Below are 11839 nucleotides of genomic sequence, written 5' to 3'. Positions count from 1 at the left end.
CCAAACTACAGCATCGCCTTTCCTGTTCTGCTGCAATAATGAGATCAACAGCTGCCTCAAAGTAAATGAAAATGGGAGTTCAGTGAGTCTCCAGATACAAATGACCTCATCAGCTGTGGCACTACTTCAGGGCACAGTGGTCTTGCTGCCATTGTGTACCACAGTGATAACTGCTCTGTATGATTGCTTTTTAGTTCCCTTGTTCGCCAGTATCCTGATATATAATGAACTTCCCTGTAGTTTGGTGCAGTAATTCTATGTTTTGAGGCTGAATTGGTGCATTTTTCCAAATACTTGCAAAACTTGGGCAGCCTGTGTTGTGATCAATACAAGTTCCCTCTGTTTAGCTATTGGAGGATTGATACAAGTGTTCATTCATGGTGCTGCATCCAGCCTGTAGGTGCCATCCTGTCTAAAGCCCCTGTAGCAGGTTTGTGTCTTCCTGTCCTGCATGCCTTATTGATGCCTTAGTAATGCCGTATTGATGAAAGCAACATTAAGCAACATTACCATGAGCAGGGCTTTTTCATATCACCAGACAAATTATTGCATACTTTTCAAACCTAGCTGAGACTCCAAGGGCAAAATACAAGGTGTTTTTCCTGGCCACTGTCCAGCAGTGGGAGATGGAAAGAGAGAAGCTCTCCATTACAACTTTCAAGTGATTGGTTTTTTTTTTTTCTCTTTTGTTTCTATACCCTTTGTTTTGTGAGTACCTGTGGCACCTTAATTAAGAATTTATGGCAAGTTATATGGGCAAAAGAACTGTGAAGATGTGTTTTCAGACTACTGCATCTGTATGTTCTGTGATTGATTTTAATGCAATGGAAGTTTTGTCCTTATCCTTGTGCCTGAGTAGCATCTGGTCTTTTCTGTTAGAGTGAAAATGGTCACAGTGAGTAAATGTTTCTTTTTCTCATGATCCTAGTTTCTGTAACATCCATGCATGTTTTATGTACAATGATAGCAAAATTCCCAGTCAAGTTCTAGAATTTCTGGGCTCCAATTGTTTAGAAGCTTAAAACAACCTCATAAGAGTTTTAAAATAGAAGTATCAAATCATGATTGGAAGGAAACTCTTTTAGTGTTTTCTGTGTATCATCAGCTCTGGATTTACTAGCATCTGGTAATAAGTCTGCTTGGATCCTTTTGACAGGAGTGCTTGGTTCCCAGTTCTTAATGCTTGTCAGGCTGGACTTCGTGTRGAATGTGGCTATCCAGATGTTGTTGACAGCACAAAACTTGTTCTTTAACAGTAATGAGAAGGTCCAGATGTAGCTACTTAGGATTAGGAGAAAAGCTGTAAACTGGGGTTCAGGGAAGAACAGTAGCAGCCCCCTTAACTATGCAGACAGTTTTAATAATATATAATACATTGTGTACACAAAACAGAAACTACTATAATGCATGGTGTAGTAAGCATATTTRGTATAGCTGACAACAATACTTTATTAATATACTTTAATAAAATACATAACATGAGTATATAYACATTTTGTATCGGGGATTATGTATCATCTCTTGAAATTCAGCTTTAGACATAATTATTTTAGTTCAGAGTAGGTATGGGGTAGATGGATAGACAGATATTGAACCTGTGGCCAGGTGTCATCCAGAACAGGAGTAAGGATGCTTATGGAAGCATGATGGAAGGAAACTGRGGGACCAGTATAAAATTGTCAGGTGAGGTTTAGGCTGGATATTAGAAAAAGARTTTTCACCCAGAGGGTGGTTGGGCATTGTAACAGGCTGTCCAGGGAAGTGGTCATTGCACCATGCCTAACAGAGTTCAGGAAGTGTTTGGACAATACTCTCAGGCACATRGTGTGACTCTTGGGGCTGTCCTGTGCAGGGTCAGGAGTTGGACTTCGATGATACTCTTAGGTCCCTTTCAGTTCAGAGTATTTTGTGAAGAGCTGAGCTTTCGTCACTTGAGGCCGAGTTGAGCTTTCCCCGGAAAGGGACCTGAGGGTTCTGGCAGACACTGAACASAAGCCAGCAAAGTGACATTGTGACAAGTCAGTTTCTGTGAAGTTCCTGTCCAGTGGGGTGGCCATGGCATTTACTGATGCCTGTGGTTGTTCCTTCCCTGAGGCAAGGCTTGGCACTTGCCCTTACTGGGCTTCATGAGGATAYTCTTGGCCCTCAAAAGGGATCTCCTCCGTCCCTGGGTGGGCTCGAACCACCAACCTTTCAGTTAACAGCCGAACGCGCTCTCCGATTGCGCCACAGAGACCGATGTATTGCACTTCCCCGAGGAGCTGAATTYCTGACTGTGTTTAATAAGTGCTGCTGCTGGTGCCTGCGTGTGCWGAATAGCAACAGAGTGGTACTGCAGGCATACTGCTGCAGCAGTGACGTGCTGTTGTGTCAGAATACTGGGGGAAGAAATGCTGCTACCTCCTGTGGGGTGTAAAAGATGAGATGCTTTGATTTGAAGTAGCTGCTCTTCACTGCTTATCTGTCTCAGGAGAGGAGGTCCTAGGATTGTGTTGTTCCAGGCTGTCTGCTTGTGGTTCCAAGGTGTGTTAACAGCACTGTTTCCCTAGCCAGAGGTACTGAAAGGCCCTGCGGTACACATGGTGCTTTTTGTGCTTCTGGAAATTTGGGTATAAGTAATCTGAAAACCTATGTGGCTTATGTGTTAATTGCATCTTAATGCAATTAAAGCRAGACACAGGTACGCTTCAGAACATGGATTGCAAGACACCAAACATACTGACTGCAGAATCTGCAGTGCAGCTGGGAACTGGAGATTAAACGTGGGAGAGCTGTTGGGCAGGTCTTACTGAACAGGGAGGATTTAATGGTGAAACTTGCATTTTTAGGTTTCATACCTCAAAGAAAGAGCTGATAGTGTTGGTGTTAGTGGGCACATGTATTTTTTAGTGTCAGTCATCAGCCAGGAAAAGATGGAACCTCCTGCTCTGTATGCCCTTGTGTATTAGTGGAAACAAAACTGTATGAACTGAATGTAACAAGAGCTGAGTCCTGTTCAGCTAGTGAATCTACCTTGTTTGTCTAGTTTTCCGCAAGAGCAGCTGTTTTAATATTCTAGCCTTGTTGTTCATTTGGTGAAGGAAATACAGCAAAATGTTGGCTTGGAAACTGTTAAATGCTCTTGAAAGTTAGGAAGCCTAATCTGTGCTTTGGGGTGCTGCWGAGAGCATTGTTGGTGAAGTTCTCCTGTCACTGAGCTGCATAAGCATAGAAGGATGTGTAAACTGTRGAAAGAGTTAGAACAACTTTCTTTTTGAGAGAAAGGAAATGGCAGGTGGARAAAAACATAATCTTGGTAGCAGCAGTAGATAGCCTTTCCCAGGGGGGAGTGAGAGAGTGAGCTTTTCCCTTTCCCTCTGGTATTTTAAGCCGTACTGTAAGGGAGTCTACACCTTGTGCCTCAAAGATGGGGCAGGTCTGTCCCACAGTTTGCACTGAGGTCTTACTCCTCCAGCTGCCCTCTCAGGAGCTAGTGGGGCGGTATTGGCTGCTGTCTCCCCTGCACACCCTGATGAACTGCCAGGATCCTTCTTATAAGGCAAAAGTGGCGATACAGGTTTCATCCTGAGCTTTGGAGGGTAGCTGGGCTCTAGGGACCTTGGATGGTCTGTTAAATATTTAAGAGAGAATCAGCTCCTTTTTGCCTCCCGCACCCTGCAACTACTCCAAGGTCCCTCTACTGGACTATGCCATTATTCAAGTGCGTGTGTGCATTGTTTGAAAAAGGATACCTAATAATGTGTAAAGTAACTTTTAGATGTGAGTCTGCATCTGTTCTCATGCTCTGCAACTTCYGCCTCCCTTGCACCCTCTAGGCTTTGCAAGGGTTAGATGAGTTTGCCACTGAGCAGAACTCTTTTCTCCAGAACTTTTATCTTTTAAATGACCTATTGAAAAACTCCCTTTGCCTGTGCACGTTGGATTTTTATCAAGTCCTCTCAAATCTCCTAATCTCTTTTCGGCTTATGGTGCAATTTACTTTTATCCCAAAATACAGGTATAAATTTGCCGAATTTGCCAAAGAAAACACTGGGCACTGTAGAAGACCATTTTAAATGAAGGCATTTGGAGGAGTCTGTTAGGAAAKTAAAACAGTGTAAGAAAAGAAAAAAAAAGTGTCTTTTATATATATGTTTAAAAAAATCTTTTATGCTCTGATTAGACTAAATGGACCCTTGAAATCACAGTCTCTTTCCTTACTGAAATTTTATATCTCTCAGTTAATAAAGGGCCATGAAAGTGCTGGAATTTTTATTTAAAGGCTAAYGTGAACATTGCAAGATCTTTTCAGACATAACTGAGAAATGCTGCTAAACGAGACTTGCCAAGCTGATACAAAAGAAGATATTTGTCTTGGGCACCTGCAGTTGGCCCTCTCCGTAGTTTGAGTTCTCCATAATCATTAGTCCTCTGCAGCGCATAGAGAGAGGCTTGCAGAGGCACTACAAGATGGGTCTTGATTGTTCTGGAAGCATTTAGATGGTAAACTCCCTTRGAGTATTTGGGCACAAATTGTGTAAAATTTTACAAGCAACAGAAACCTGCAGCTTGAACTAACATACCTGAGTTCCCACTTAGTCCTTGATGCCAACCACTTACTTCCCCCTAGTTCAGTAGCTGTAGCTTTCCCATAATAGTTCACTGGTGCTCTGTATAAACTTCACTTAGATGCATTGGGCATATGGGGAAATAGGGATTATGGCCATTATGTTGTAGAAGCAGTGGTTTGCATACTACCCAAATCTAGTTAATAGAGCTTAATAATAGAAGATTATTTCTCTGTAGCTGTTCATTCTCAATAAGAAYTTTTTAACATCTTCCTTGGTTGCTAGTGGGTTGAAAACTATTTCATGAGGAGAAGGGGGRAAAAGAGCTCAGGTTGGATAAAACAAAGTAAGTATTTGAAGCTCAGACTTGCTGGTAGAGTGTCAGTGTTACCTRCTGTGAGAGGAGCAAGGAGGACACTTGGCTTCTCTCATACTGGTCATACTCCTTCCAAAAATGTTCATGATATTCAAAATCTAATGATTTAGCTGTTCAAGCTGAATRTGGTGTCCTAGGTCATGACACAAGTGTGGGTATGAACTTGCAGGAGTTCTGTGTTCACACAAACTCAGTATTTTGGCCTTGCTGTACGCTCTCCTTTCTCAGTCAGTTCTTCCCTGAAAACTTGCTTTCCTATAAAGCGTMGCATGGAAACTTGTGGAAAGATTTCCCTTTTAGAACAAAAGTGAAATCTCTCAACAAAGCCCTCCAGGGTCCTGCAARTGCAGCTCTTTGTGACTTAAAGATGGAGAAATCGAACCTTTGTGCTGGCTTCAGGCTTAAACTGGCATATTTTCATTTATCTTAGCATTTTAAAAGCCRCACCTTTAGTTAAACTGGTTCAAGYTGGCMATGTAGAGAAGTCCAGAGATGGAGCACACTAAGTGACTGCCTTAAAATTGGGCAAAATTGATGACTGTCCTGTAGTGGCTGAATGGCTCCAGCTGGCTTTTATTTCATCRTACAAGAAACCTCTGTCTGAGGCAGTGTCAGGATTAACAGCCTGGCTGGTTTGTTCCCTTTCTTGGAAAACTACTCCATTTGACTTCCTGGATGCTGTGAAATTTACTGTAAAATCAGAGGTGAAAAGGTGATTTCCCCAGAGAATACCTCATCACAACAGGCAGATTTTTGCAAGGGAAGGGAATTCTTTAAAAAGAAGAAAAATCTGAGTAAACCAAGGAAGGTTAAGAAATGCAGGAAAGGGAGAAGAGCAGAACTGGTTTTGGACCAAGTGTTTTTCAAGTTCTCTTCCATAAGATGGCAGCAGCTTATTTTGTGAACTGGACTGGGAGACTGATGTGAAGGGGTATCTGCTGGAAGCTCGACAAAATGGGCATTCAGTCTAAGGCTTGAATTCTATTTGCTTGATACACATCCTTTATAAGTGTTCCATATAGATCACTTGTGAATCTTACTTTATGTGCAAAGCCATTTTCTGTTGTTTGGTACAGTGGTAATTTTAGGTTTTTTTCTAAATACAGGGACAGATGCTTTTGCATTTTTAACGGTTTAGTGTGCAGAATGTGTGGAGAGAGGGTTGTTTGGCCTATTTTCATATCTTTTAACCACTTTGTGTGGTTATTTTTTAATAATTACCCAAAGCAACTTGAGTTCTGTGATCAGAAAAGAGAGAAAAAGTGTTCGGATTTTTCTCTCCTCAGATAATTGGAGTTCAGTTTCATGACACAAGTGTTTTCAGTGGAATCAGACACTCATTTTCTTTTGAAGAGGGAAACTGTGGAAAGAGGGGATTTTTTTTTTCACCCCTAACAGAAAACAGTGGAAAAAAAAACATATGGGAAGAACTATTTTCTGAAGTCTTATGACATAAAAGATTTTATATTTCAGCTATTTCCACTTTCCCTTCTAAAGGTTTTCCACATTTTCAGTAACACCCGCAGTGGTGTGTGCAATACATTTGTGCAGTTTGATTGTCTCCCTTTCTTTCTTTCATGCATTTTTCTCTGCAGATGAGGGTCAGACACTTACCCTGTTAGAACAAAGTACTTAACAGTCATAGACTTCTGTGATACCCACTACTAGGAGATTCTATTTAAATACAAATTAGAAATAAWCTTCTCAGTGTTTGTGATCATTCTGAATAGCTGGATAACATGGGAGGAATGAGAAGCAGCCTTTTTTGCTTTCCCTGGTGCTCACACTTGCTGGCCAATGTTAGTCATATGTTTGGGTTTCCTGTGGCCCATTASTATCCAATCTATCAAGTGTGAAGGAGTAACAGTAACAAAGTTGTAAAYTTGAAGACTGGAAGAAACAAGACTGTGATATTTGCCTTCTGTTAATTATTAAACTGTTTCTGATTTTGATTTTTGGTGTTGATGTACTGTTGCAGTACAGCCCAAATGGGGTCCACCACGAGCCAGTTCTGACATTGCTCCTCTATCCTCTAGTTCATGCTCTGGTTTGGTGAAGATTCCAGGGCTGGATCTTGTCTGGAAGTGAGTGGGCCAAGCACAGCAACTGTGAGTGGTTTCCATAGACATGCTAGAAAAGGGATATGCCCAAATTATTTATGACAGGATTGTGATAGTTTTAGTCCAGAAGGAGAATTTGGATGTTTAGAGGCCAAGAGCATCTCTGTCTTAACTGTTGGGCCTTGCTTTTCTACTGAAAACATCAGCTGAGAGGAGCTGCTTTAACCCTTTTTTCCTTTCTCTCTACTGTGCCCCAAGTTGAACTAGGAAAAGARGGACTTTGAACTCACAGCTTTTGGCCAGTGGTGAAGTTTAAAGTCTTCAAAGAAGTTTTGCTTGGCAAGAAACRCAGTATTTTAAGGGGTCATTTCATTGTTGCTGGTGTGCAGTGCGTTTGTTGCCTGATTTATACCAAGGAGACTCCTGGAATGTGTGTMCTGGTGACTTCTTTCCTTCTTTCTTTCCAATTAACTCTAAAGAAATATAAAAAGAGATGAAAGCAAGTTATTTGAATAATATTTGAAATGCTGTTATTCTAGAAAGGTTCCCATTCTTTTTAAGAGTCCATTTTTTTTCACTTTTGGAACGGAGTCTGCTTCACCTCAGATTATTTGCCTTGTGATAGCATCCAGAGACTCTGGTCAGAATGGCTCCAGAGGGCTTGGGGAAACAAAATGGGTGAAATGARAAGTAATGAGAGCAGTTTGGAGTGCATGGGGAGCACTGGGTGTGCAGAGTTGGCCTGTGGCACTGAGCACAGGAAAAGATCAACACAGAGCTGGAGCCTGGATGGAAGGACCAAGTTCAAAGTAAAATGCCTGATTTGTTCAGTTTAGGTGCAGTGAATGAGGCTGGCCCAACATGTGGCTGACTGGTGGCCTAAGGATGGGGCTGTTCRTGGCACATAAAGTGCCTTTGTTTTCTTTCCTGCAAAGTTTTGTTACAGAACAAGTTAATGGCAATAATTTTGGTTAGTAACTAATTCYTTGGAGCAAATATCTTTAAGTCAATGGAATATCAGATGTTGCCACATATTACTKTGTTTTTGTGTTTAGCCACAAATAACTCATGACAGTTTTTGTATTATAATACACCATAATTTACTTCTAGCAAGTATGTAATTCCTAAGGAACAGAATGGCATTGGGCCTGTGTGCTCTTTGGTCTGCTCTGTATCGCATCCAACACAATGGGTACAGCTGAATGATTTAATGTCATCCTAAAAGAATTCACACAGGCTGCTGAAAAAGAAAGTAGKCCATGGAAATAAATTGTAACTAAATGTGTTCTTAAATATAGGGCTACAATGCACACAGAGTGTGTATAATGCTATCCCCTGTTGAACTTTTTCATCAGTCTTGAAGCCTTAACCTCCAGTGGGATATGAGAAAAAAAAATGAAATCCAGTAAATTCCACTAAACAGTAAATTCTGTTAAATGCTCCTTTCATGTCAGACAGGTGGAAGTTCAGGATTCCAATGCAGTTCAGGAGAAATGTGAGAGTCATACCAAGCATGAAGGTATTCTGTTTATTGGCACAATGATTTAAGTAAGAGTGAGAAATCCAATAAATCTGTTAAAGTCTCTSTATTAGATGGAGGTAGCTTTTGGGGAGTTTTCAAGTCTGCTGTGTGTCAAAGCAGTTTGCTAGTTCATTGTGTGTTCAAGGGCTGAGTGGGAAAAAAAGTCACGGAGCTGATCAGTAAGTTTAAAATAAGTTGGTCTGCARTGGTATACACCAGAGCTGACACTTGGTGCAAATATACCTGCTCCTCTGATGAGATCCTGACATGACACTAGCACTAGGTGTTGGCTTGTGTTACAGAAAAAAACAGTCAAAATGCAGTGTTTTGCTTGATAAGCCTAATTATCTAGGAAACACATAAAGGAYTGATGCTTGTTCCATTAGAGAAATAGCATACACAGTCACCTCTGGCTTACACCRCTTTCAGCAAACTGACTTTGTTTTGGTTTTGGAGAGGTTGTGTTTTAAAATTGTCAGTATTCAACTAAAAGAGGCTATTTACCTTTTATTTACTAGACAAACCATGTGATTMCTTGCATTAGGATGTTCATTAATTCTGCTCTGTTTTGACTATGTCAGAAAACTACTAAAAAGGGTTCAGAAAAATTCCATGCCAGATATTTCAATGYACTTTAGATGATTTATTTTATTCTATTTCTAGCTTATTATATTTAAAATTATACTTGAATGCATTCCTGAACACAGGCCTAAATAAATCATTTTTATTTCAAAAACAATGGAAGCAACTTTGACCAATACACAGAAGGATATTGCTGAGCACGTGTAATGCTTGCTACAGGGCTTTGTATGCTGCTCTTGAAATAGTACCTATGGCAACTCTAAATCACATTTTTCTGGTACGATTGTCCCCAGTGCTGCAATAGGATCTGCTGGTTAGGAAGCTTACAGCCCTCGAATCCCACTGAGCTCTGGGGTCTTTTCTGGGTGAGCTTGAGGATTTGTGCCAGGGAGGCTGCSGTGTTGAAAGTGGAGTGACAAGACGGGGTTGAGAAAATGGGAGTCCTCTTGTAGCATCTTCTGCCCAAGGGAGTGACATCTTCACTTGTGGCTACAAGTGTTTAAGCAGGTTGTATTTACTAGTCTTCTAGTATTTAATTAAAAGATAGTTAAAAACARACTAAAGAGGCAAAACAAATAGAAATCTTCCTTCCTGATGGGTTGGTGCAGGTTGATGTCATTTACCTTTGTGTGCCTGGTCTTGGAGAAACTGGTACYAATAAAATATGTACCAGTAAGAAGCCAATTTATGTACCAGAAATGACTACATGTGTTACATAATTAGAATACCTGCCCCAACTTCTGAAACCTCTCGCTGCTGGGCCTGCTTTTAATCTAGCATCGTCTCTTCAGCTTGCAGGATGAAATGTAGCTGGGGAGCCTTATGAGAACCAGATGGGAAGGCTGGCTGGAGAGCTGCTGGGGATGGAGACTACCTTGGCCCACTCYGAGCCAAGTGTGCTGCGTACCTTCGAATGATACCTTAATCCATGATAAAGACAGACAGCTCACTTTTCCCAAATCAAAACCATATTCATCAATGGTAGCCTCTTTYCAGCACAGTACAGGCTGCTGCTCTGAGAGATGCTGTCTGGAACAGCTTGATACAGGCAGAACGAGATGACTACACATGGATGAGATAAAATCATTCAGCTACCTAATAAATAAAGTTGAAAGATGTTCTAAGATGATACAAATTTAAGTACTAACTTGATTTATTATCCCAGAGGGATGTTTGCTCCACCTTTCAGTCTCTGAATCCTGATTTATGGTTCATGTTTTTAGGTTTGATTTTTTTTTCCCCCCTTTTTAAGAAAACCTTAAGAAAACCACTAGTTGACCTATTGCTCTCTGTCCAGCTAGCTTCATACTGCTTAAATTAATACAACTCATTCAAAACTGTTGTTGAATGGATCGGTTTTTAAGTCAGCAAGGATTCAGTTTTGGTAACTAAATGTTATTCCTATATGGTAGATTACCAGTAGAAGTAAAGTCAATAAACTCTATTAAAGAATTCTTATGCATCATGATTTTCCTTTTGCCATCGAGGGAAAAGATTGTATTTTACACAGGAACTGAGATGTTTCCCTTTCTGTGGTCCTGTGTGGATTTAACTAAAGCAGCAACTAAGAGAAACAGGAGTTTCATAAAGAAAGCCTTGTTGATAATTATAGAGTGGTTGTAAGCGCATGTTCATAGCCTTTATTTTTCTTGTTCAGAACTTTTTATGGATCTTTAAGTTTCAAATGACTCTTGATACTTTGCATGTGTGAGACAGATTTTGGGTAAATAAACATAACTTATTATTTTGAGACAATACTTGAAGTATATGTTTTCAAGGGTRTGTTCTTTGTTTGACCACATATAAGTCCTATAAATCTGTAAATTAACTATTTTAAACCAGATTATCASATTGTAAATAGGCTAAGATGGAGCTAGAGGGAGAAATAAATACTTTTTCCAGTACACAGTTTTAGTTCTAACAAATTACCCATACATGAAACAGGTATAAAGTATGAATTGGTTGTTCAAGGTTTTCATCATGATTAGAGATAAAAAAGTTAACCACAAAAACATAAGATGTTGTGTTCATTTGCTAAATCAGGGGCTGTATTTATATTTGCAGGAAAGTAAGAATCTTCAACAGCCATCTTTTGAACAGCATGATGTGTTTATCATCTACATATTCCATCAAGAACAGAAATTGATTGAGGAAAATGTGCAWCTTAATTTACCAAGTTCTGTCTACAAAGATAAAATACTTCTTTGGTTAGGATTCTGCCTGTTACTTTGTAAATATCTCTTGAATTTCAATGGTGGAATTTTTATAGCCCTGCACATGTGAACCACTTGGTGGTACAAGTAACTTCCAGAAGTAAGGCGTTCATTGATGTGGAAGAAAAGCTTTAAGTAACCTCTTTTCCTTCCAGGTAATGTTCTCCTTTGGCAAACAATTTGTATTAAACTCACAGTGCCCTCAACACTAAGACTTATTGATCTGGCCGGTACAGTGTGTTATGTGCAATAGTGCTGGAACCATTGTGTGTGTTGGTGAATTATTTTCAGAAACCATTGAATCAGAAGGCTGTGGACTTCAGAACAGCATGTTTTGAATCTTTGAAAGCTTAACAWAAGACCCCCAATCCACTAGAAGAGTGAGTCTTACGGGCACAGTTTGCAGTGCAGCTGCCTGCAGCATTGGATGGATATCTAGGTATAAGAATCATAGCTCTCTTTGCTGTAATTTATTATGTCCACGTTTTGTTGGATCAAGTAGCAAAATTAATCATATCAGGCCTTTTTGTTTCTTTTTT

The 11839-nt window shown here is 40.1% G+C and overlaps 1 non-coding gene across 1 annotated transcript; it reads right to left on the bottom strand.

Moving 5' to 3' along the window:
• Positions 1–2162: 2162 nt before the first annotated feature.
• On the bottom strand, positions 2163–2236 carry TRNAN-GUU (transfer RNA asparagine (anticodon GUU)). The gene has a single exon. It is a non-coding gene; the product is annotated as a tRNA-Asn (tRNA).
• Between the last annotated feature and the right edge of the window lie 9603 nt (positions 2237–11839).

Source organism: Malurus melanocephalus, unplaced genomic scaffold, assembly GCF_030028575.1.
Source record: "Malurus melanocephalus ecotype Western Australia unplaced genomic scaffold, MMel_1.1 scaffold_218, whole genome shotgun sequence".
Lineage (NCBI taxonomy): Eukaryota > Metazoa > Chordata > Aves > Passeriformes > Maluridae > Malurus > Malurus melanocephalus.
The sequence above is the reverse complement of the archived record's forward strand: the minus strand, read 5'-3'. Positions and strand labels throughout refer to the sequence as shown.